General features: G+C 36.7%; 1 protein-coding gene across 5 annotated transcripts in view; it reads right to left on the bottom strand.

Annotated features, from left to right (window-relative positions):
• The window catches only part of LOC306666094 (uncharacterized protein), a 64,375-nt gene that overhangs the window by 9,305 nt on the left and 33,139 nt on the right, over window positions 1-21,931 (bottom strand). For 3 of the 5 annotated variants that reach the window (XM_079147929.1, XM_079147933.1, XM_079147934.1), the window contains exons 2-3: window positions 3,744-3,836; window positions 3,546-3,612 (exon numbers count right to left, since the gene is read on the bottom strand). The exons of the other annotated variants lie outside the window; for them this stretch is intronic. The gene's annotated coding sequence lies outside the window, so the exon portion shown is untranslated. The remainder of the gene's footprint in view (window positions 1-3,545; window positions 3,613-3,743; window positions 3,837-21,931) is intronic. 5 annotated transcript variants of the gene reach the window in all.

Below are 21,931 nucleotides of genomic sequence, written 5' to 3'. Positions count from 1 at the left end.
TACATCAAAGAACCAATTGCTCAACTTATGTATAGATGGTAAAACTATCATAAGGAAGATCATTACTCCAAGTCAACTATAATAATACCTCAATGAAATTAAAGAAGGGAACAATGAAAAAACATCCAAAATTCTCCAGGAAGTTTTTACATATATATATAATTAGCCAAGAACTTCCAGAAATATAAAAGCAAAGTACCAGCTACCATTACCTGATACTAATGTATGTTATAAAAATATAATATTGTAGTAATATAAAGACTAAGAAATCACAATAGAGAAAATTAGATAGGTAAATCCATATGTATCTAAATATTGTTTTTATTGTTAAGTGCAATAAAAAGACTCATATAAATACAATCATATCAAGAAAATTATTTAATGTGAATGAATAATACAATCCAACCAAAAGATAGATATTAGAACTAGAGGCTCAGACCACTGGTTAGGATTGTGTGCAGAATGTGTGCAACACTGGAATTGTACCCCAGCACCACCCACCAGAAAGCAGATAAAAATATAGCAAAATATGAACCTCCTGTTTCTTGATCCACTCACAGATATGCCAAATCAATATTTACTCCTGTTTTGAATCTGTCTTAAACTTATAAATTAATTAGAGGCATAATAAAGCAAGAAAAATCTACCATCAGATAAGTAGGAAAGTTTGAGTTATACTAGTATATTAGCATTCCTTGGGCAATGACCCTTATAACTGGGACACGATATTTAAATCCACTGTTCCTCTGAGTAGAGGAAGACAGTTTGGGTCATAAATATAGCACATTTAATTCTAAATTTCCTGTAGTTTGAATTTTAATTTAACTAGTGCACACAGAGAAAGAGACTAGATATACATGACTATAAAGATCAGAGAAAATGAGTGCTTTTCTAGGAAAATGTAAGTCCAGGGTTTTATTTCATAGGACCACGGAAAAGGAGTTAAAACTCAAGGGTCTCAATTTTTCCTAAGATATTTGTCAGCATAATCTGCAAAAGGCTGTTGATAACAGCTGGGCTTCTTTCTATTCAGCACCAAAGGGTTAACAAGGGAAATACCGTACATGACTGGCAGCCCAAGTGGAAGAGAAGTACTTCATGAGCCCTCTCCCTCAGCTCATCTCACTAATAACTCCAGGACTAAGCAATTCTTTCTGTAAGGAATTTGTCTGAAATTCAAATTTTTCCATTCAATGGACTACATCATAAACCTCCAGGCTTTGGGAGCAATGACAAATGCACATGTGTATATCTCAGCATATCACAAAGAAGAGATCCCATATTGGTATGCAAGCATTTTCATGAGCTAAAATCCCCACAAGGAGCTAAGAAAAAGGGTTAAAAGAACAGATCCCTGTTTATTTCGAAAATAGGATCACATCACCTTTTTTCAATGAGTATAAGACAGCCTCAATTCTAACAAACTTGCATCATAAATATAGTGTACCATTCAACTATGAGAGTTTCTGTGACTTGAGTGCAGCTGTTAGAATGGATACTATCAAAAAATGGAAGAATAAAAATTAGCCCAATTATATGAATATGGAAGAAAGAAACACTTTAAACTGCTAGAAATGAATTTAGTAAAAGCAATTTTTAAAAAGTCTTGAAAGTTGAAAGTTCTTTAAAAACTAACAGAATAATAATTCTGGATGCATTTCCAAAGTATTTGAAATCAGTATGTTAAACAAATGGTTGCATTCTCATCTTCACTGTAACAGTATTCACAGTAGCCAAGGTCAGGAAACAACTGAAGTACATTTTGGATGAAGGGTACCCCAGGAGATTTCTTCCATCTTTCGGGTACTCAGCTACTTCCCTGAATATCTATACTCCTTAAATTAAGTCTGCTGTCTAACAAGATAAGGCCCAAGTACTGATATTCACTAGACTCTCAAGAGACATTAGATGTGCTAGCTGTGGGATCCTCATATCAGATAGTTCTGAAACACAGTACCAGGAAAATATCAGAAACAAAAGAAGAACTTACTTACATAATTTCCATTAGGGGAACTCTCAACACAAAGACATTTTGACAAGATATCTGGCCTTGGAAAGACAAAAGGCAAATATAAGCACATAGTTTTACAAAGGTCAAGTGATTTTTCTCTACTTTTCTATCATGTGAAATTCTCATAAATAATAACAACAACAAAAGCCTTTGCTTTTGCCTTTTTTCTATGGTACTAGGAATTTAAGACAGGGGCATGTTAAATATGAGCTACATACCCAGTCTGTGTTTTAAAAATTTGAGACAGGTGTTTCTAAGTTGCCTCTGCTCAACCTAAATCTCTGGGATTTTACACATTTGTCATTGCACCCAGCCAGCAAACAAATTCTATAGAAAGTTCTATCAGGTTCTTGATAAAAAAAATACTAATAATTAAAAAAATAATGTGCTCATTTGAAATATAATAGGGAAAAAATAATTGATAATATTGAGGATAGAGGAAGTTGTCATTGAAAATATGAACAGAGAGCTGAAATTTTAGGATTTTATTGACATATATATAAAGGTTTAAGCTGTGAGACAGGGTTCTGGATTTCACATTTTGCTTCCTATACATTTAGAATATTCAGGAGAATTCAACCAGGTTGGCACACACCTGTAAACCTAGCAACTTCATGAGTCTGGTCACAAGTTTAAGGTCAAACTCAGCATCTGTTTCAAATTAAAAATAAGAAGTTCCATGGATGTAGCTCAGTGGTAAAGGACCTCTGGGTTCAAAGCACAGAATCATCATTCCACCAAAGCATAAGAATGAGCTCAGGAAGAAGGGATAACTGAGAAATATACAGACTACAGATCACGATTTTCCTCACACAGGAAAACAATACATGGAGTTGTGATTCTGATGATCTTCTCTCTCCACAATTCACCACACAATCTGGGAATGTGCTGGAATGCTGGCATATATGTGCTCAGACAGAAGTTCAGATAGTGGCTGAAAATATTCTGCAGAAAGTTGACAGCCTACTGCTGACATATGCCCGACTTGAGTGGCAAGTGAGGATTCATGATTAAAGATCAATTCCTTATTTTGCAATTTGGCCTTATACCTAACTGCCAATCTATGATATTTTTCTTCCTATGGTGAAAGTCCTAAATGAGCAAGTGAACTTGGAATCAAGATAAATTTTGTTGCCAGGCGTGGTGGCACACACCTATAATCCCAGCAGCTTGTAAGGCTCAGGTAGGTGGATTTCAAGTTCAAAGCCAACCTCAGCAACTTGGCAAGAACCTGTCACTAAATAAAATTTTAAAAGTTCTCAGAATGTGGCTCAGTGGTTAAGTGCCCCTGGGTTCAATTCCCAATACAAAAAAAAAAAAAAAAATGTGTCTAATTTAAAAGCCCAAACACCTCCACTACATCACATGACTCATACAGCTTTTCTTACTATTTTAGAACTTGGTTAGTGGCACTTATTAAATAAAAGCAGGATTTCTAAGGGTGTGTGTGTGTGTAATTTTAATATATTTTGCTTGCTTTCTTTTATCTGGGTTGGAATGGACCATGGCCAGCATTTGGAGGGAGAAAACTTACCTCTGGTAGCTTTCTGCTTAAAGCTCCCTGCTTTCATTCAGGGCAGTGTCTCTCCAGATTTTTGAACCTGAGAAAAAATACAGATAAGGAATTTTACTTACCACTTGAAAGAAAATCAGGTAAGAGACTTGCCTGAACCTTTGTGCATATATAGAATAAGCACATACATTCCATATAAACAAAACCTTTTTTTTATACCTGATTGTTTATGGGGCTTTCTTCCTAGGACCGGGAAATCCTGGTTCAGTTTATAACAAGGAATGACACCAGCCAGAAGTAATCTGAACCCTCCTATACAAATCAGCAAAAATAAAATAAAATAAAATAAAATAAAAAACAGTTCTCTATGTCATTTTCTAAACATAGCTGATAGAGGCATGGAGCAGACAACAATTTTATTGGGGACACGAAGTAAAAGCAGTGCAAGGAAACACAATTAGTTGTACCACCTTGAACTACCAGTGAATTGGAATTTGGAATTCAGACAAGGAAGATTCAACCTTTTATGTTGGAAATATAAATGACATTGATGCCTACAGTGAAAATGTTATTACATACTTTGAAAAGAAAATTCATGTGAGTGGCAGATACTAGTTAAACTATTTCTGCAGTGTTTTCCAGGTGGTTTGTCAACCATGGCCATAGCACATACATGTATTACTAGCCTCCATGAAAAGCATTTTCCATCTCTGTTCTCTAAAATCATTTCCCATTATAGAGACAAGTAAACACAGGTTTCTGGATATTAAAAGGCAACTCAGTTGCACAGAGAACTACCCAGAGACAAAACCATATAAAATTTCTTCAAAGCTCCTCAAAGTCTGATTTGCTCCTGTTGTAGAGAATGTGTCTGAGGAAATATTTTCACTCCATTTTGAAGAGAGAACCTAGAGAAGACATTCCAGGAACAACACAAATATTTTTTCCTACTTTCATGCTAAGTAACTCTTCAAAAACTGAGCTATCAACCTAGATTCCTTATGAGGTAAGTGTGTGGAGATTAAAGGGTGCAAAAAAAGCACATTGCACATCCAGACTCTGAGTATGACTAAGAAGAGAAATAAATCTAAAAGGCTCATAAATTTTAAAGAAAATATATGGAATTATTTCTAAAAATAAATGTCCATTTATTGCTATCTCTTCAACATATCATTTAGAAAACAATAGATTATAATGCATATTTCTTGGAATGCCAAATCTTATCCTATTTTATTTTGTATTAAAGCCCAAAATCCAGATAAGACAATGCATGATTCACTGTCCAAAACATTAAAAAAAAAAATCTTCAAGGAAGGAGTGGATGTTTTTGTGAATGTGTCATTCAACAATTTACTTAACAATGATGTTGAGGAAATATATTCATTTTCCTGCAGCCATAGGGAAGTGAGATTTTCCTTACTTATATATCCTGTTAGAATTTCAAAAGATAAGCCCTAGAATTTCTTTGAAATAAGCTCCAAATACAAAACATACAAGATATCCACAATACAAACTCAGGGGAATAAAAATGTAATTTTTTTATTAATTAAATGCAAAACCTTTTATTTTCTTGAAATTCAATTCTATCTTCCTTTTTGGATATTATTTTCTTAACTCTGAAGCAAGAAACCACAAAATAAATGCAGGAAAATGCCTTGAACTGCCAATTAATACAGGGGATATCTATATCTAAATCTTCAATAATCATAAAAAATTCAAAATCTAAAGGAATATTCAAAATATTTAGAGAAATATAAAATTCACCACAGACAAAATATTGATATGATATAAAACACATGAATATTTATAAACTCAAGGAGTTTATTATTATTTGTGGAGACTTTTGTTATTGAAGATATATGTTGCTCACTGTCACAGAGACTTCCTAAAATTGTAGCATATGTGACCATGATAACAGGTAAGAATACAAAAGTACTCATCCAAACACCAACCATACAATCCCAGGGGCATGGTTCAAGTGAATATAAATTTTGGAAGAGATAAATAATTATCTGGGAAAAATGGTTACTAGGATCCAAATTTTTAGTTACAGTATATTCACTTTAAGAAGTAGTATAAAACACCATGGTTAAGTTTTATATGTGTGCAATACGCATGTGATATTTCACATGTATACATGTTTAGATAGAAAATATGTAGAACTTATGAGAAAATAAATATTATCAGAAGCACATGAAACACTTACATATCCCATGTGTACATGATAAAACTCATCATTAAAAGGAAGATAATTTTCCCCCAAATGTACCAATAATATACTCAGTAAAGTTGCTATGTGCCTACATGAATATATCACAGTAAATTCTACATTTATGTGTATCTATAAGGCAGTGATGTATAAAACTATAAATAAATGGAAGAGAGAAGGTAGGAAGAGAGGGAAAGAGAAACTACTGGATAATGAAGTGGAGCAAACTATATTCCATGCTTATATGATTATGTCAAAATGAACCCAAATATTATGTATAACTATAGTGCAATAATTAAAAAAATCAACATGCTTTACTTTTAATTAAATGAGAAACCATAAACTTCTAAAATTCATCCACAAAATTATATATAATTTTAGCCAGGAAATTTTTCAATTATAAGAGCAAAAGGAGTACTTCTCATTACCTGATATTCATGTACATTGTGAAACTACACTACTACAATAATCAACAAGGAATCATAATATAAGCTAAATCCACATATGAATCCATATATATGTAAAAATCATATACTTAATTGCAATAGAAAAGTCTAGACAAATCAAACCATATCAAGACAATCTCAGCAAATAAGCTAGACCCTGTCTTGAAATTAAAAAATAAAAATTACTAGAGCTATATCTCAGTAGTAAAGTATCCTGAGGATCAACTTCCAGCAACACACACACACAAAAAAAAAAAAAAAAAAAAAAAGGAAAAGGAAAAAGAAAAAGAAAAGAAAAGAAAAATGAAAATTCGCTGGCTCAGGAGGAAACGTGGTCCTTACAGACCACAGCTGCTCTCCTGCAGGAAAATGGCATGTGGGGATTTGATTACAATAATGGGCCCCTCTGTCAATCACCAACATCTGAGAAAATGCTGGGCCACCTGTGTGATAGTATTTGAGAATGTCCTGCAAGGATAAGGAAGGCAGTGAGGGGTCTCTGCCACTGACATTTTCTCCACCTGGATGGCCAGTTTACCTCAAGGGCAAACACCAGCTAAAATTTATCTCAACATACCTTTACATATCAAAATATAGGTTGATGTTAAATATGTGGGAAGTTAAATCAAGGTTTATTAATTATAAAACAGGCTGGTCTAGAGGAATGTAAAGGACCACCAAGCCCTATGTTTTCAATACAAAGTGGGACATGGACTGTAGAATCATGCAGTGTAATTTTTTTTTTTTTTTTATTGAGGGCATAGATCAAATGGAAGCCAAGTAGGAACATACAATTATTGGAAGTACCATAAAATATCAAAGAAATTGAATCTGGATTTCAGACAAACAAGAGTTGGCATATTGTGTCTGGGCATGTGGATGATATAAGGACCCTGATGAAAAGGTTAAAAGATTTTGAAAAAAAGAAGTGGTGATATGTCAGAAAATGGTTAAGCACTATCTACACAGTACCTTCAAGGTGTTTTGACAGTTGTGGGAGCAACTAATATTAATTATTCCATGAAGCCTTGATCCAAATGAGTCCTCTAAAATCATCCAATTGTAGAGATAGGAAAACACAAGCTTCTAGATATCAAATGGTTTCTCAGCATCATATGTCAGACTAACAACTGCCCAGGACAGAATTGTATGAAATTCCTTCTAAGACTCTCCAAGTCTGGTTTCCTTCTGATATAGGAAACATTTATCTAGAAAAATAATATTTCTTCTCCATTTTAAAGAGAGAGCCTAGCAAAAACATGCAGGAGGTCCGTTTGAATTGAGACACTATTGTTTGCCCTTTTTTCATGTTAAGAAAAGTCTTCAGTAACAGGTCAACCCAAGTTCTACATTAGGGTAAATGATCCCCCCAAAAAAGAAAGAAAAGCAAGCTCAGGAGGAAGGAAGAACTGAAAGCCCTATAGGCCACAGTCCCTCTCATGCATGAAAACAATACATGGCATTGTGAATCTGATGATCATCTCACTTCACAATCCACCACACAATCTGGAAAGGTGCTGGAATGCTGCCACATATGTGCTCAGATAGGACTTCAAGTAGGGGCTACAGATATTCTGCAGGGATAGGTCAGGACTTCCAGAGTTTACTGCTGACATATGTCCCATTTGACTGTCCAGTGGAGATTCAGGGCTGACCTTACCCAGAAGAGTACCCAGGCCTGCAGACACTAGAGACTACCACAGGGATTTCAGTCTGAAATTGCCAGTTACCACCATAATCAGTGCAGCCAGTTTTAAGCAGACTTACCCCTCAGTTTCAAGATGCCACAGCACACTCACCTATTACTGGCTTTTGAGGGGACCAGTTTTCTTTCTATAAGATCTTCCAGCATCTGCATGGCAGAGCCAACCAGATCCCCTGAACATAAAAGAGGTAGCCTAGAGATGGATATCAACACTAGCAGATTTCAGAGACAAAAACCACACCAGATTGTCAAAGCCTGCTTCTCTTTACTGCCTGTGTGCTGGATTAGACAATGCTTACTTAAGGGTTCCTGAGTAGACAGGGTTTATGTTTTAACATAATCAGACTCAGTCTAGTGAGTTTCCTAAGAGGTGATGACATCAAATGCATAAATGAATGAGGTCACAATGGCAGGTTCTTGCTGTAGCTTTTTTCTATTCAAGTGCTAGGAATTGAAATCCAGAACCTCAGGCTACAGCTAATTTAAGGCAAGATTTATTTTTTTGGAGAAGTGGGGTCCATTCCAGCCAGGAAGACATTTGCATTTAACCTTGCATATAAGGCCTTTTCAATTTGTGGATTATATGTCTATATATTATTCATGGTTGGAAATAATAAAGTGACAATCCTATAAAATTTCATTTAATTTCCCTGCTCTCTTTTGTGAGAAAACAGATTGAACATTAAACTGGGAAGGAATCCCCTAAGACAGTAATATTTAATGAAAATAACATGAGTTTCAAGGGTAATTAGAAATTTTCTAGGATTCACATAAAAATAAGTAGCAGAACTTGAGTTTAATAACATAACCCAACATATCCATCATATGAATATTACCATTATGTGACCAACAAAATATTACTAGTTTAGTATATGTATTTTTGGAACAGCACACTCTGAAAACTATGTCAAGGCTCCAGAATATCTCAGTTCACAGAAATATTTTCAAAATTTGATAATTATGATTCCCCAGATATCAGGAAGATGAAGGTCCTGACCACTCTTTTGTAAGTTATAAGTGAAGGATTCAGTTCTTTGCAGTAGTTGTGACTCAGGTGTTCAGATACAAAGCATGGAGTCTATTATTTAAATGCATTAAAGGCAAACTTTTTTGCAATTTGGCCTTAGACCTAATGTACAATCTATGACATTTTTTCCTTCCTAGGATGAAAGCCCCTCAATAAGCAAGTGGACTTGGAATTAAGATGGATTGTGTTGCCAGGTATTGTGGCACACACCTGTAATCTCAGTAGCTTGGGAAGCTGAGGTAGGAGGATAGCAAGTTCAAAGGCAGCTTCAGAAACTCAGCAAGACCCTGTTACTAAATAAAACATAAAAAGGGCTGGGGATGTGGTTCACTGGTTAAGGGCCCCTGGGTGTTCAATCCCAGTACACACACACACACACACACACACACACACACACACACAAAGTGTCTAATTTGAAATCCCAAATACAAATACCTCCAATATACCATATAACTCAAACAACTTTTCTTATTAATTTAGGACTTGGTTAGTGACACTTGTTCAAAAAAGAAGGATTGTGTATATGTGTGTGTGTGTGTGTGTGTGTGTGTGTATTGCTGTCTGCTATCTGGAATGGAATGGACCATGACCAGCATTGGGTGGGAAAATGTTCCCTTCTGGAAACTTTCTTGGTAAAACTCCCTGCCCTCAGGGCAGTATCTCTCCTGTTCTTTTGAACCTGAAAATAAAAGAAATATTGGTAAGGAATTGTATTCCTCACCTAAAAGAAATGCAGACAAGAGATTTGTCTGCACCTATGTCCATATATATATATATATATATATATATATATATATATATATATATATATATATATGTGTGTGTGTATGCCTATATTTTTATATATATATAAAATGTGCATATAATATATATAATATAATATATTATTATATATAGGTATATATATTATATAATATATATATATTATATGCACATTTCATATACCTGATTATGGGACTCCCTTTCCAGGCCCTAGGGAAGTCCTGGTTCAGATTATAACAAGGACAGGCACTAGCCAGAAATAATCTGAACCCTTCTTTACCAGTTAGCAAATAATACAGGTTTCTAAGTCTTTTCTATACATAGCTGAATATGGGCAATGGAGCAGAAAACTCTTACTGGGGACACAGAGAAAAAAAAGACAAGGAGAAACAAAATTAGTTGAACTGCCAGAGAATTGGAACCTGGAATTCAGACAAGGAAGATTCAACCTTTAATATTTGGTAATGTGGATGACATGGGTGGCTAAATACATGTATTAGTGGCTTACATAAGAGCATTATCTATCTGTGTCCTCTAAAATTATTCTCATTGTAGAGATGAGACAACTCAGGTTTCTGGACATTAAATGGCAACTCAGCAGCACCCAAAAACTACCCAGATACATAACTGCATAAAATCCTGTCAAAGTTCCTCAAAGTATTGTTTGCTTCTGACATAGGGGATGTCAATCTGGAGAAATATTCTTTTTTTCTTCATTTTGAAGAGAGTGCCTAGAGAAGACATCCCAGGAGTAAAACAAATATTTTTCCTTCTTTCATGTTAAGGAATTCTTCAGAAACAGCTATCAACCCAGATAACTTATGAGGGTAAATGCTTGGAGATTACATGATGCATAAAAGCACAACACAGTCCCAGGGTCTGAGTATGAATCAGTAAATAAATAAATCTATAAGACTTGTAAGAAACTGAAAAGAAAAAATATGTAACTATTTCTAAAAACTAAAAGTCTTTTTGTTGGTATTGTCATAATATATCAGTCAGTAAACAACCATTTATGCATATTTCTAAGATTTTCCAGGTCTTATCCCATATGATTTTGTATTAAACTCCAAAATCCAGATAATAGAATGCATAATTCACTGTCAAAAACATTAAAAAAAAAAAAAAAAAAAACTTCATGGAAGAAGAGTGAATGTTTCACTGAATGTGTCACCCAACAATTTACTTACAAATAATTTTAGGAAAATATATTCATTTTCCTGCAGTCATAGGGAAGAGATTTTTCTTATTTTTTTCCTGCTAGAATTTCCAAAGATACACCCTAGAATTCCATTTGAAATAGCCTTCAATATAAAGAGAAAAGAAACCTACATCATATGCTCAGGGGAAGAAAAAAGGCAATATTGGGAACATGAGGTGGAAAGAGGCTTACATTGCCTATGTGAGAGGGTCTCAGGGCCTGAACTGTGATACTATGGTTAGAACACTAACCAAACTTGGCTCAATCACTATGGTAACCTAGCCTCCTTCCATCCTCAGCCACATTTCTTTACTCTTATTTTTTCTGCCAGTGACCTTTCAGCCCATTGTTTATAATCCCTGCGCATGTTGTAAGCCCATTGGGTCCAACAACTCTCAGAGATATTCTGCCCAGCGACTGCTTGATGATATAATCCTGCCTATGTTACAATAAAGTTGATCAAGTTCTCTTAAACTGATCTCTGGAGATCTTTCTTCAACTCCATTTCCACACCCTCCTCAACTATTTGGTGGGTTTCAGCTGGACCAAGAGTCCCCACAGGGCAAATAATTTTTTAAATAATTAATACCCTTTTTTTTCTTGAAATCAAACTCTATCTGCCTTTTCGGATTCATTTTCATATCTTTGATGCCAGAAACTACAAAGAAATGCAAACAAGAGCCTTGAACTGCCAATTAATACAGGGGATATCTAAGTGTCAATAATCATAAAAAGTTCAAAATCTTTAGAAATATAAAATAAAATTCCATCAGAGACAAAGTCAAAGAGTATTGATGAAGATATAAAACAAGTGAATACTCATAATCTTGAGAAGAGTTTAAGTTATCTAATTGTGGAAACTGTTTTGATATTGAAGATATATCATACTCCCCATCACAGAGACTCACTGAAATGACAGCATATGTGACTATGATAATGTAAGGACACAATAGTATTCATCCAACACTTGTAACCAAAGGAGATGGTACAAGAGAATGTACATCTTGGAAGAGATAAATAATAACTTCAGAGAAAACTAGTCACTAAGGGCCAGTCACATTTTGGTCACAGTATATCCAGTTTTTAAAATAGTATAAAACACCTTGTTTAATTTTATGTAGGTGTAATATGCACTGGTATTTCACATGTATACATGTTCAGAAAGAATGTACATAGATTTTATAAACACTGAAAATCATCAGATGCTCATTAAAGACTCAATTACACATCCCATGTGTAGATGATAAAACTCATCATTACAAAAATGAAAAATTTCCCCCAAATTAAAATACAATATATTCCCACCAAATTTGCTATGTACATATATGAATAAATCACAGTGAATTCTATCTTTATGTGTATCTATGAAGCAGCAATTTTAAAAAACTATAAATAAATGGAAGAGAGGGGAAGGGATGAGGAGAAGGAAAGGGGAATTACTGGGTACTGAAGTGAAGCAAATTATATTTCGTGCTTGTATGATTATGTCAAAATGAACCCAAATTTTATGTATAACCATAATGCAATAATAAAAAATTAACATGCTTTCTTTTAATGAAATAAGAAACCAAAGTATAAAGTTCTAAACTTCATCCACAAAGTTATACATAACATTAGACAAGAAATTTTTCAATTGTAAGAGCAAAAGAAATACTTATCATAACTGACATTCATGTATATTATGAAACTATACTATTACAATAAGGAATCACAATATAAATGAAATCCATATATAAATCCATATGTATGTAAAAATTGTATACTGCATTGCAATATAAAAGTCCAGATAAATCAAACCATAACAAGGCCAATCTCAGCAACTTAGCTAGATTCTGTATTGAAATAAAAATAAAAAGTACTAGGGATATAGCTCAGTGTTAAAACTTCCCTCAGTTCAACTTCCAGTAAGAAAAAGAAAGAAAAACAGAAGTAAAGAAAAAGAAAGCAAAAATGAACAAAGTTAGCTCAGGAGGAAGCAAGGTTCCTGTAGACCACAGCTCCTCTCCTGAAGGAAAACGATATGGGAATTTGATTATGATAATCGTCCCACCAGTCAATCACCAGTAACTGGGAAGACAGGGCTGCAGGCACACACCTGCCTGATAGTATTTGAGGCAGGGCCTGAGGATGCCCTGCGAAGATAAGAGTGATGGCAAAGGATCTCTTCCCCTGACCTGCTCCCCACTTGAATGGCCAGTAGGACTGAGGGGTACTAGGAGGACTGAGGGGTACACAGGCCTGTCCCTAGGGTTCTTCAGCACCTGCACAGTAGAGTAAACCAAGACTCCAAGGGATGAGGGTGAAGCGAAGCCTGTAGCCAAATGGTAAAAATGGTGGACTCAGGAGAAAAGGACCCCCGGCCAGACCATGGAAGCCAGCCCCTCCTCCCTGGTTGCACACAGCATTGGATAGCTCTCACTAACTGTTCCTGATTGGACAGGGCTTCAGACTGTACCCCGTGAGTCTGAGTCCAGTGAGTCTTTTTTTTTTTTTGAGTGACAGGCATTAATAAAGCCAGAATGACAGGTTTGTTGGTTGCAGCTTTTTTGTTTTTTTCATTTGAGGTCAGGGAATTGCACCTCAGAGCCTCAGGCTGCTACTGCTTTAAGGCAAGATTTTCTTCCCGAAGTGGGATCTAGCCCTGTCAGCAGAACATTTGCTTTTGACATTGCACATAAGGTCATTACATTTTATGGGTTATATCCTGTTTATCAATCATGAATGAAATTAATATAATAAAAATTACTATATAATTCCATTTGACTTTTCTGCTTTCTGTTCTTGTTTAGGAGACAGACTGAACTTTGAACTGGGAAGTAACCCCCTAAAGCAACAATGTCCAATGCAAACAAATGGAAGGCACAAGGATAATTAAAATATTTCTAGTATTCACATTAATAACATAAAAAGAAACAGTTAAAATTAATATAAATAATATAACCTGGTACATCCAGAATGTTATCTGTGACTAATAAAATACTGCTAATAAAGTATTTGTGTTTTGAGATCTACACCCTCATGTTTGACTCTATCATAACTCAGTTCACAGTAACTATATTCCAGATTTGAGAGCTATGAGTCCCCTGATGTCAGGGACTTAAAGGGTCTGTTCTATCTCTTTATATGCTAGAGTCGATGGATACAGTTTTCTACTAATATTTCTCCTCAGACTTCATAAGTAGGAGAAACAGTGTCCTGAGTGGGAGCAGGAACCTCCAACCAGGAAGTGTCCAAAAGTAGATCATTATTTCCCACTTCACACTGGTCATAGGTTCTTTCCCATTGCAGATATCAGACAGCATAAAAAATGAAGGTGGGGGAGCCCAGGAGGTTAAAGTCACATAGCCTGCAATCTTTCACAGTCTTGACTCTATTGTTTAAATACATTAAATGCAAACTTATTTGGCAATTTGGACTTAGACCTGAAGGCCAGGCTGTAATATCTGTTTCTTCTGGTGGACAAACTTCCACAACTAATAAGCAGGTGGGCTGGGACTCATAATGAGCTGTGTCTGACTCCAAAGTCAAAATACTTCCATCATATCACAAGGCTTTTTCAATGTCTTATTATCATCAAAAAAGCAGGATTTTCCTAGTAATGCTCCCGGCATCGCCTTTCAGCATCTCATGCTCTTTTAGAAATATCTCTTTTATAATACTTTTTAGCATATTGCTTTTGGTCTGTGATATCTGCTGATGGCATGAGAGATCAAATATATTTATTAATTTGACATTGGTTTAAGATATTTTGGTAGATTTTAAAATGTATGAAATAGAAAAGGATAATATGATCACATCCAATTGTGTTATATGTACAGTGAACCCAGTTTTGATTTTTAATAATGAAGTGTTTTAATTTAATTGCAAAATGTATACTTTTTTCTTATGACATGTGTAAAATGTATGGATAAACTTGTGACAAATAAGGTATCTGTTAGGGTGATAAGTTGCATACTTGTTATTATAAAGAAATTTTGTGTAAAATTGCCTTGGTGTTAACTACCTTTGGGTTAATATATGTACACTGCTTATAGCAGAGTCTCTAATGAGTCAATAAATGTTATAAAATTAAGTGAAACAAAAAGCAGGATTTTGGGGGGCTGGGGATAGAGCTCAGTTGGTAGAGCACAATCCCCAACACCGAAAAAAAATAAAAATAAAAAGCAGGATTTGTGATGTATGTATATAAAATTCAGTCCTATGTAGTATATAACAGCAGAACATTCTAATATATCTGTGTCATCTTGGGCCTTCCATTCCAGGATCCAGGAAATCTTGCTTCAGTTTATATCTAGGGCAAACATCAGCTAGAATTTAACTCAACACCCCTTTACATATCAAAATATAGGTTGATATTATTAATCAGGGTTTATTAATTATAGAACTAGTTGATCGAGAGAGATGTAAAGGAATACAAAGCCCTATGAGTCAAAACAAAGAAGGACATGGGCTATAGAGGCATGCAGCAGAATGTTTTTTATTTTTATTTATTGACAATATACAGCAAAAGGGAGGCCAAGGTGGGGGAGATATATAACTATTAGCAGTGCCATAAAACATTAGAGAATTGGAATCAGGATTTCAGGCCAGGAGGAGTTGACACTGTATTTGGGAATGTGGATGACATGAATGCCCATGATGAAAAGTTTTTATATCTGAAAGAAAATTAATATGGTGTCAGGTAAAGATTAAGCAGTATCTGCACAGTAACTTCAAAGTGTGTTGTTAGCTGTGGAAGCACAGCACCTACTTAAATTAAAAACTCCCAAGAAGACATTATCCAACTGAGTCCTCTGAAAACATACAAGAGTAGAAATGAGAAAACACAGGTTTCTAGGTATGAAATGGCTTCTCAGCACCATGTGTCTATACTGAGAACTGCACAGGGCAGAACTGTATCAGATTCATTCGAAGCATCTCAAAGTCAGGTTTGCTCCTGATATAGAGGATTTTCATCTACAGAAATATTATTTTTCTCCATTTTAAAGAGAGAGCCTACAGAAGACATCCCAGGAGGTCGCTTTGACTTGAGAGACTAATGTTTATCCTATTTTCACTTCAAGGGAACTCTTTAGAAACAGAGCTATGTCAGCCCAGGTTCCTCATTGGGGCAAATGCATGGAGACTAGAGGGTGCAAGAAAGTGTAACACAGGGCCCAAAATCTGAGTATGACTTAGGGAAGAAAAATATCTAAATGACTGATAAATCAGCTAAAAGATAACTCAAGCTTATCAGTTGGGAAACTCTAAGAAATGGAACACAGTAATTTTGTTTGCCACATGGACAAGAGATTAACCAAGAAAAATAATTTTTAAATGCCAACACCCAGATAATTCTGGATGCAGAGAAGTAGCACAAACCAGACATTCTGTGACAATGTAACTTCAGCAACCCTTCGGTGATGTAATCTGACTGTAGCTATTAAAAAGCTACATGTGCATATCCCTTCACTCAGCATTCCCTTTCCCAGGAGTCTGTCTTCACCAGAAGACTAGTTTTTTTATTAGCTTAATTGTGCCCCTCCCCAAATCTTATATATTGATGTTCAAAATTCCAAGTGCCTCAGACTGTGATTCTATTTAAATATATGTTTCCTAAAGGTATGATTAATTTAATCCAGCTAAGTGGTGTAATCCAATTCACCTTTTCTCCTTTAAAAAGCAGCAATAAGGATGCAAATAGCATAGAAAAATATCAGGCAAACAGAGACAGAAAATGGCAATATAGATGTCAAAGAGTGGACCTCAAAGGAAATCATTCCAACAAGCACTTTGATATACAGACCCTGAAATTAGAATAAATTTCTGTTTAACCCCATTTGTGGCATTCTTGTAACAATCCAATGATACCGATGCAGTTTATTAGAACACATATACACTGTTCCTGCATTATGGCAGAATGAAGGAACAATTGAATCACATCACATTCCACAAGCATTGAAACACTGAACTGCTGCAAGAAATGATATTACTTACTGAATACTGTAAAGCCATGTGAGAACACTCTCCTTACCTGGTGGGACTATAGAGATTTTTTGTGGTATGGTAGTCATGTAAAACATGTAGACTGCTTTTACCTCATTTGTTTGTGTAACCGCCACTCATGTTTAGGCCAATACTTTCCTGATAAAGGTGTTAGTGTTAAGTCTTGTAAAAGAACTAGAAGTACAGTGGAGATGACTGGTATATGGGTTACCTGGGGCAGGTGGCACCAGAAAAAAAAATATTCAATACCCAGTAATCATTAAAAACAATGTGGACATATCTTCTCTATTATTTCTACAAGTATGTAATCTGGAGATTTACACCTACTAGGTTGCCAGGAGGAGTAATACAGTCTAGATTTCTTTAGGGATGGGAATATAGGTCATTCAAGTGGTAAATTCCTGGAAAGTGTTTATGGAAGTCCCCATACTTGAGTATTTTTCCTGGACCTATCTTGGACATCTCCAATTTTTATACCTGTGGAGACTCTTCTCCAGAAGTCCCATCTAACTTAGACAAGAGATATCATTGTTGGTTGTGTGGTTCACTTGTTCTTTCCCCAAGGAGACAAAATTAAGAAGTAGCTCCACAATTATCTGCATGGGACTCTGAAAAGAGATTGTCTTTCGTGTTGGACAATAATTAACTCTGGCCATCCTGGCTGACTCCACAGGGGACACTACCACTGAAAATATTTATACCCAGATTAGGTATAGATGAATATATGCATAGGCTTCCATATATTGGTGACACTTGGTTACAGAATAAATTCTTTGGATAAATATTTGAGTAGAAAAATTTAGTATCCAATACTTAAATATCCAGCCTACCCATCATTTTCAGTGGTACAAACATGAAAGTTCTGCCACAGTTTCAACATGGAATAAGCTACGCCTATTATTATAGGTCTCCTAATCCACCCCCCCCCCCACACACACACAGACAGGGAAGGTCAAAGGACATCTCAGATATAATCCCAGATGAGAACTTGCCTTGATTGGTCATCTCTAGGCTCCTCTCTTTTACCTTTGTGTGCCTCCTGATAAGTGGTCATAATGGTCTGTTGTGAGGGCTAAGTCAACATCTGAAAATACTCCCACTCTGGACCTTTTTGTGCCTAGAACCTTGGAAGGTTTGGATACATTAGGAAAATTTCTTGCTCTGTTGCACATCTCCCATCACATGAGCTGAACAAGGGACTATTCCTAGAATGTGGGTGCCTGGTTACCAGAGTTCTAAGTTCTGTTGGGTTGTAATGCTAAGAAATTGTCACTTCTACAACTTTTAAATACCTGCATCTCTTTCCATAATAAAACCTTATACCAAAGTGTCCTTTGGGGTGCTGACTTGTCTTCTTATCAATCCAAAATTATACATACAGGAATGGCCTTTCAGCCCCTTGAGAATTTATTAATATATGGTTCCACTTTGGTGGAGGCTCACAGTAGGCCTGGAGACTTGGACTTGAATGCCTACATTAGAACCTTATTTTCCTCAAACTGAGATCAAGCTATATCTTGAGCCTATATTCTGGCTGGAGGTAGAAAACAACAGTCATTACAGAAGGGGCCTATTAAGAGAGCTCAGAACAGTGTACAAACCAACCATGTGCCTGGGCTTGCTAAGTTTGCTGGTAAGAAATATCTGCAGTGGCCACATGATGGTAGCCTTGCACAAACCAAGGTCAACCTGGGTGCTTTCCCTGCATCCCAGGCTGTGGGCACTCACGTGCCTTCCTGAAAAATTGCTCTCACCTGCCTTCCTGAAAAACTGCTCTCCCCTACCTTCCTGAAAAACTGCCAAAGGCCCTGTGCAAGTGTGTATCCTTAATTGCAGCAGAACACTCTGTGCTTCTCAAGGGAAAAACAATAGCATTACAAACTGCTCACCCCAGTCTGCTTGTCTTCATGCAAATAGAGCTGACCTGTTTCAAAAGGAAGCTATGTGTGCTATCTTGCTCCATAAGCTTCAATGATGCAAAAAGTCACATAATACAGAGACTTAATGTTAAGATGGTCTCAAGGGTCTCTTTAAGAAAAAAAAAAAAAATTGGCTTTCATTGTGAGTCCAGGAAAGCTGATTGCAGATTTTCCAAATTTTGTAAACAACTGGATAGACATTCCAATAAATAAATAAAAACTCTCCCTAATCCACTAAAATGTGTACTGTTTCTCTTTGCCCTAGATAAATGTGGGAAGCCTTGAGATTCCTTGCTCCCTGGGATCTCTCCCTTGGATGAATAGAGATGGGAATAGAGTTCTCTCTGCTTCTCTGTGTAGCACCCTGAACATCTATCTACCTTTCTCTCAGTCCCTGACACATTTGGTATATCTCTACTGGGGTAGAAATTCAGATATATTGGATTGTACCTGAACACATTTCATCATCAGGCTGTGACTATAGCAATTTGGTTCCACATTTCTTTTCAGTAATTTTGAATTTTGCTTGTCAATAACAGCATTCAAGGTATTTTGGTGATCAGTTTTGCTCCATTTACAAAATGGGAAAAATATTTCTCTTGAAGGATTGACTGAGAAACTTCAGGCACATTCCCAGAATTCCATGGATGCCAAGTAACAGTTGTTTAAAATGGATGTGGGGTGAAAATGGGGAAGGTAGTCAAGGGCAGGAGAGAAAATGCAACATATTGGGACTGAAAGCTCAATCTCCCCCCATGGAGTGTAGCCTAACAGGATCTAGGCATGGTCCTCAGGTTTTGGTGAGAGGGATACACCATTTCCTTAGCTAAGGCCATTTTCCTGAAGGCAATTTCCCTAGTGAAGTCAAGCTTAGACTGGTAACAAATATTCCCAAGTTCCTCACAGCCATGTCATACCACAGGCCTCTTGTAGTCACAACTTGAGGTCAGTACACACGTCTTCTGCAGTCATCCCTTTCAGACACATTGGGCCAGGTGCTGTGATGAAGGCTGGCACAGACTCTCGGCCAAGGAAGACATGGTCCAATCTCTCCTAGGATTTTCTGGCCAGTGCAAGTAGCAGCACCAACAAGAAGCTATGACAGTAAGAAGACCAGGGCTCTAATTTTATTTTAGTGTTAACAAACAGTACATCAACATGTGGGTCTTGCTGAGGTGGGTGGGGCAGGCAGGAGGGAGAGAGACAGAAAGAGACACAGGGAACTATAGCAGTGGCTGGCAGCATGGTCTGGTGACCTTGAGTTCCATTACAATGCTAAAGGAGCCAGAAGCAAAGGGTTCACTTGTGAATATTCAGCCTGGATTGTAAAATTGATGAGATCAGGGCCAGGGCTCAATGCCCAAGCAGCATTGACACATTCAGTTCCATTTGAATGTTGATTTCAAGTCTAAATATTTACTAAAAAAAACCCTCATGATGACTTGAATTCTGCAAAATTCAGTGCCATTCTTCTTGCATGGCACCTCCATGAGTCTGAGTGGAGACAGGGAATATAATTGGATCATATCTTTCTATATTTCTACACACTGTCCCACAAGCTCACTAGTACCATCACACTTGTATATACTTCAGATATTTTGCTCAAGAAAATCAGATAGCACAATAGTAATCTCATCATACATGCAATTACTGTTTTACATTTGAATATTACCTGAATCACTTAAACCATCCATATTTTTAGGCCATTATTCATAAGGCTGCATGAAAGTTTGCAGAACAGCCATACCCAGACATATTGTTCTGTTCAATGTTTGGGTTCCTACTAGTTTTTAGCATTCATTAAAATAATCTGTAAAACATAAAGACCTTAACCAAAGGAGTAAAACCAAAGAGTGAGGGTATAGGAAGTATTTTTTATTGGGGGAGGTTTTCTGTTCTCTCCCATTGTTATCCCACAAGACCAGCCTTCCTTGTAATCCTGTTTTCTTAGTGCAAACTCTGCCCTTGAATTGTTTGGACCTCTGTCCCCTTAGCCTCCTTGTGTCTCTCATGCATACTCAGCTCTCCTCATGTTGTAGTTGTGCTGAATCTGGGTAGCTGAGAAGCAGTACCCCCTCCTGGACACCCCCACTAGCATTTGAAGAGGTACCAGAGGTGGCCAGACTGAAGCTCAGTTGAGGAACAGGACTGAGCAGCAGGGAGCCGAGCCGCCACCTGTGAGAGAAAAGGGCTCAGGCCACTGTCCTGCCTCCTCTAAAACATAGTGACTCCATATTGCTTTCTGAAAATGATGAAACTTAATCTATATGCAGCATCTGATTTGAGGTTCCCTATCAACAGGATGGAAAGTCTTGAAGTCTTCTGGATGAGAGTTGGGTGGAGTAGAGCTGTTTAGATGATTTCTATTTCTATAGAATCATTAGTCTATCAGGTCATGTGGTTTATCTCCCAGGTCAGAGAATGTCATTGTGACTACATGGTTGTACAACAGAAACTAGATTATTGTAGATGAGAAGTTTGTCCCTGGAACTATGAACTTAATGTAATCTGGGTTGGAAACTTGTGCTAGAAGTCAGGCGACATTGATCCAGAAATTGTGCAAGATAAGGAGACAAGGGCCCTCAGAACTGACTTCCTTTTCTCTACAGTGAGCAGCTTCTCCCTCATGCTCTCAAAGACCCTTCTTCCTTTTGGAGTTGGTGTCTCCTCTCTCTTCCCATGGAGATTGGTCTCTGGCAGACATTTCAGCAGCACCTGTACAGAAGGATAGTGGGCCAAGATGTGACTGTGCTTAGTCTAGAACTGCCTGGCTTCCTGAGGACACTGTGAAAACCTTGTTTCTTCTTCAGAGAGCACTTAAACAGTAATAATCACAGAAGAGGTAAATTAGGAGTTATGATATGACTGAATTTTTAGGCAAAATGGTGCTAGAAGGCACCACAGCCTCTGAATATCATATGTCTGCAAGGGTATGTGGTCAGAAACTAAGGATGCAGTGGTCAGAACTAGGAGCCTGGCAATGAGGCCATGTTTGGGGTAGAAAATCCTGACCACCTCATTGTGAGGAGCTGTGACTTCCCTCACCTTGCTCTTAGAGTGCAAGGGATACTGCAGGCATGCCTGGAAAGTTATTTGTGGTAGAGGAGCATAGAGTCATGTGTTTTCTGGTGTGACTTGCTAGATGTAATTCTC

This window comes from Sciurus vulgaris (genome assembly GCF_902686455.1).
Source record: "Sciurus vulgaris genome assembly, chromosome: 7".
NCBI lineage: Eukaryota > Metazoa > Chordata > Mammalia > Rodentia > Sciuridae > Sciurus > Sciurus vulgaris.
This window is presented reverse-complemented; position numbering and strand designations above follow the sequence as displayed.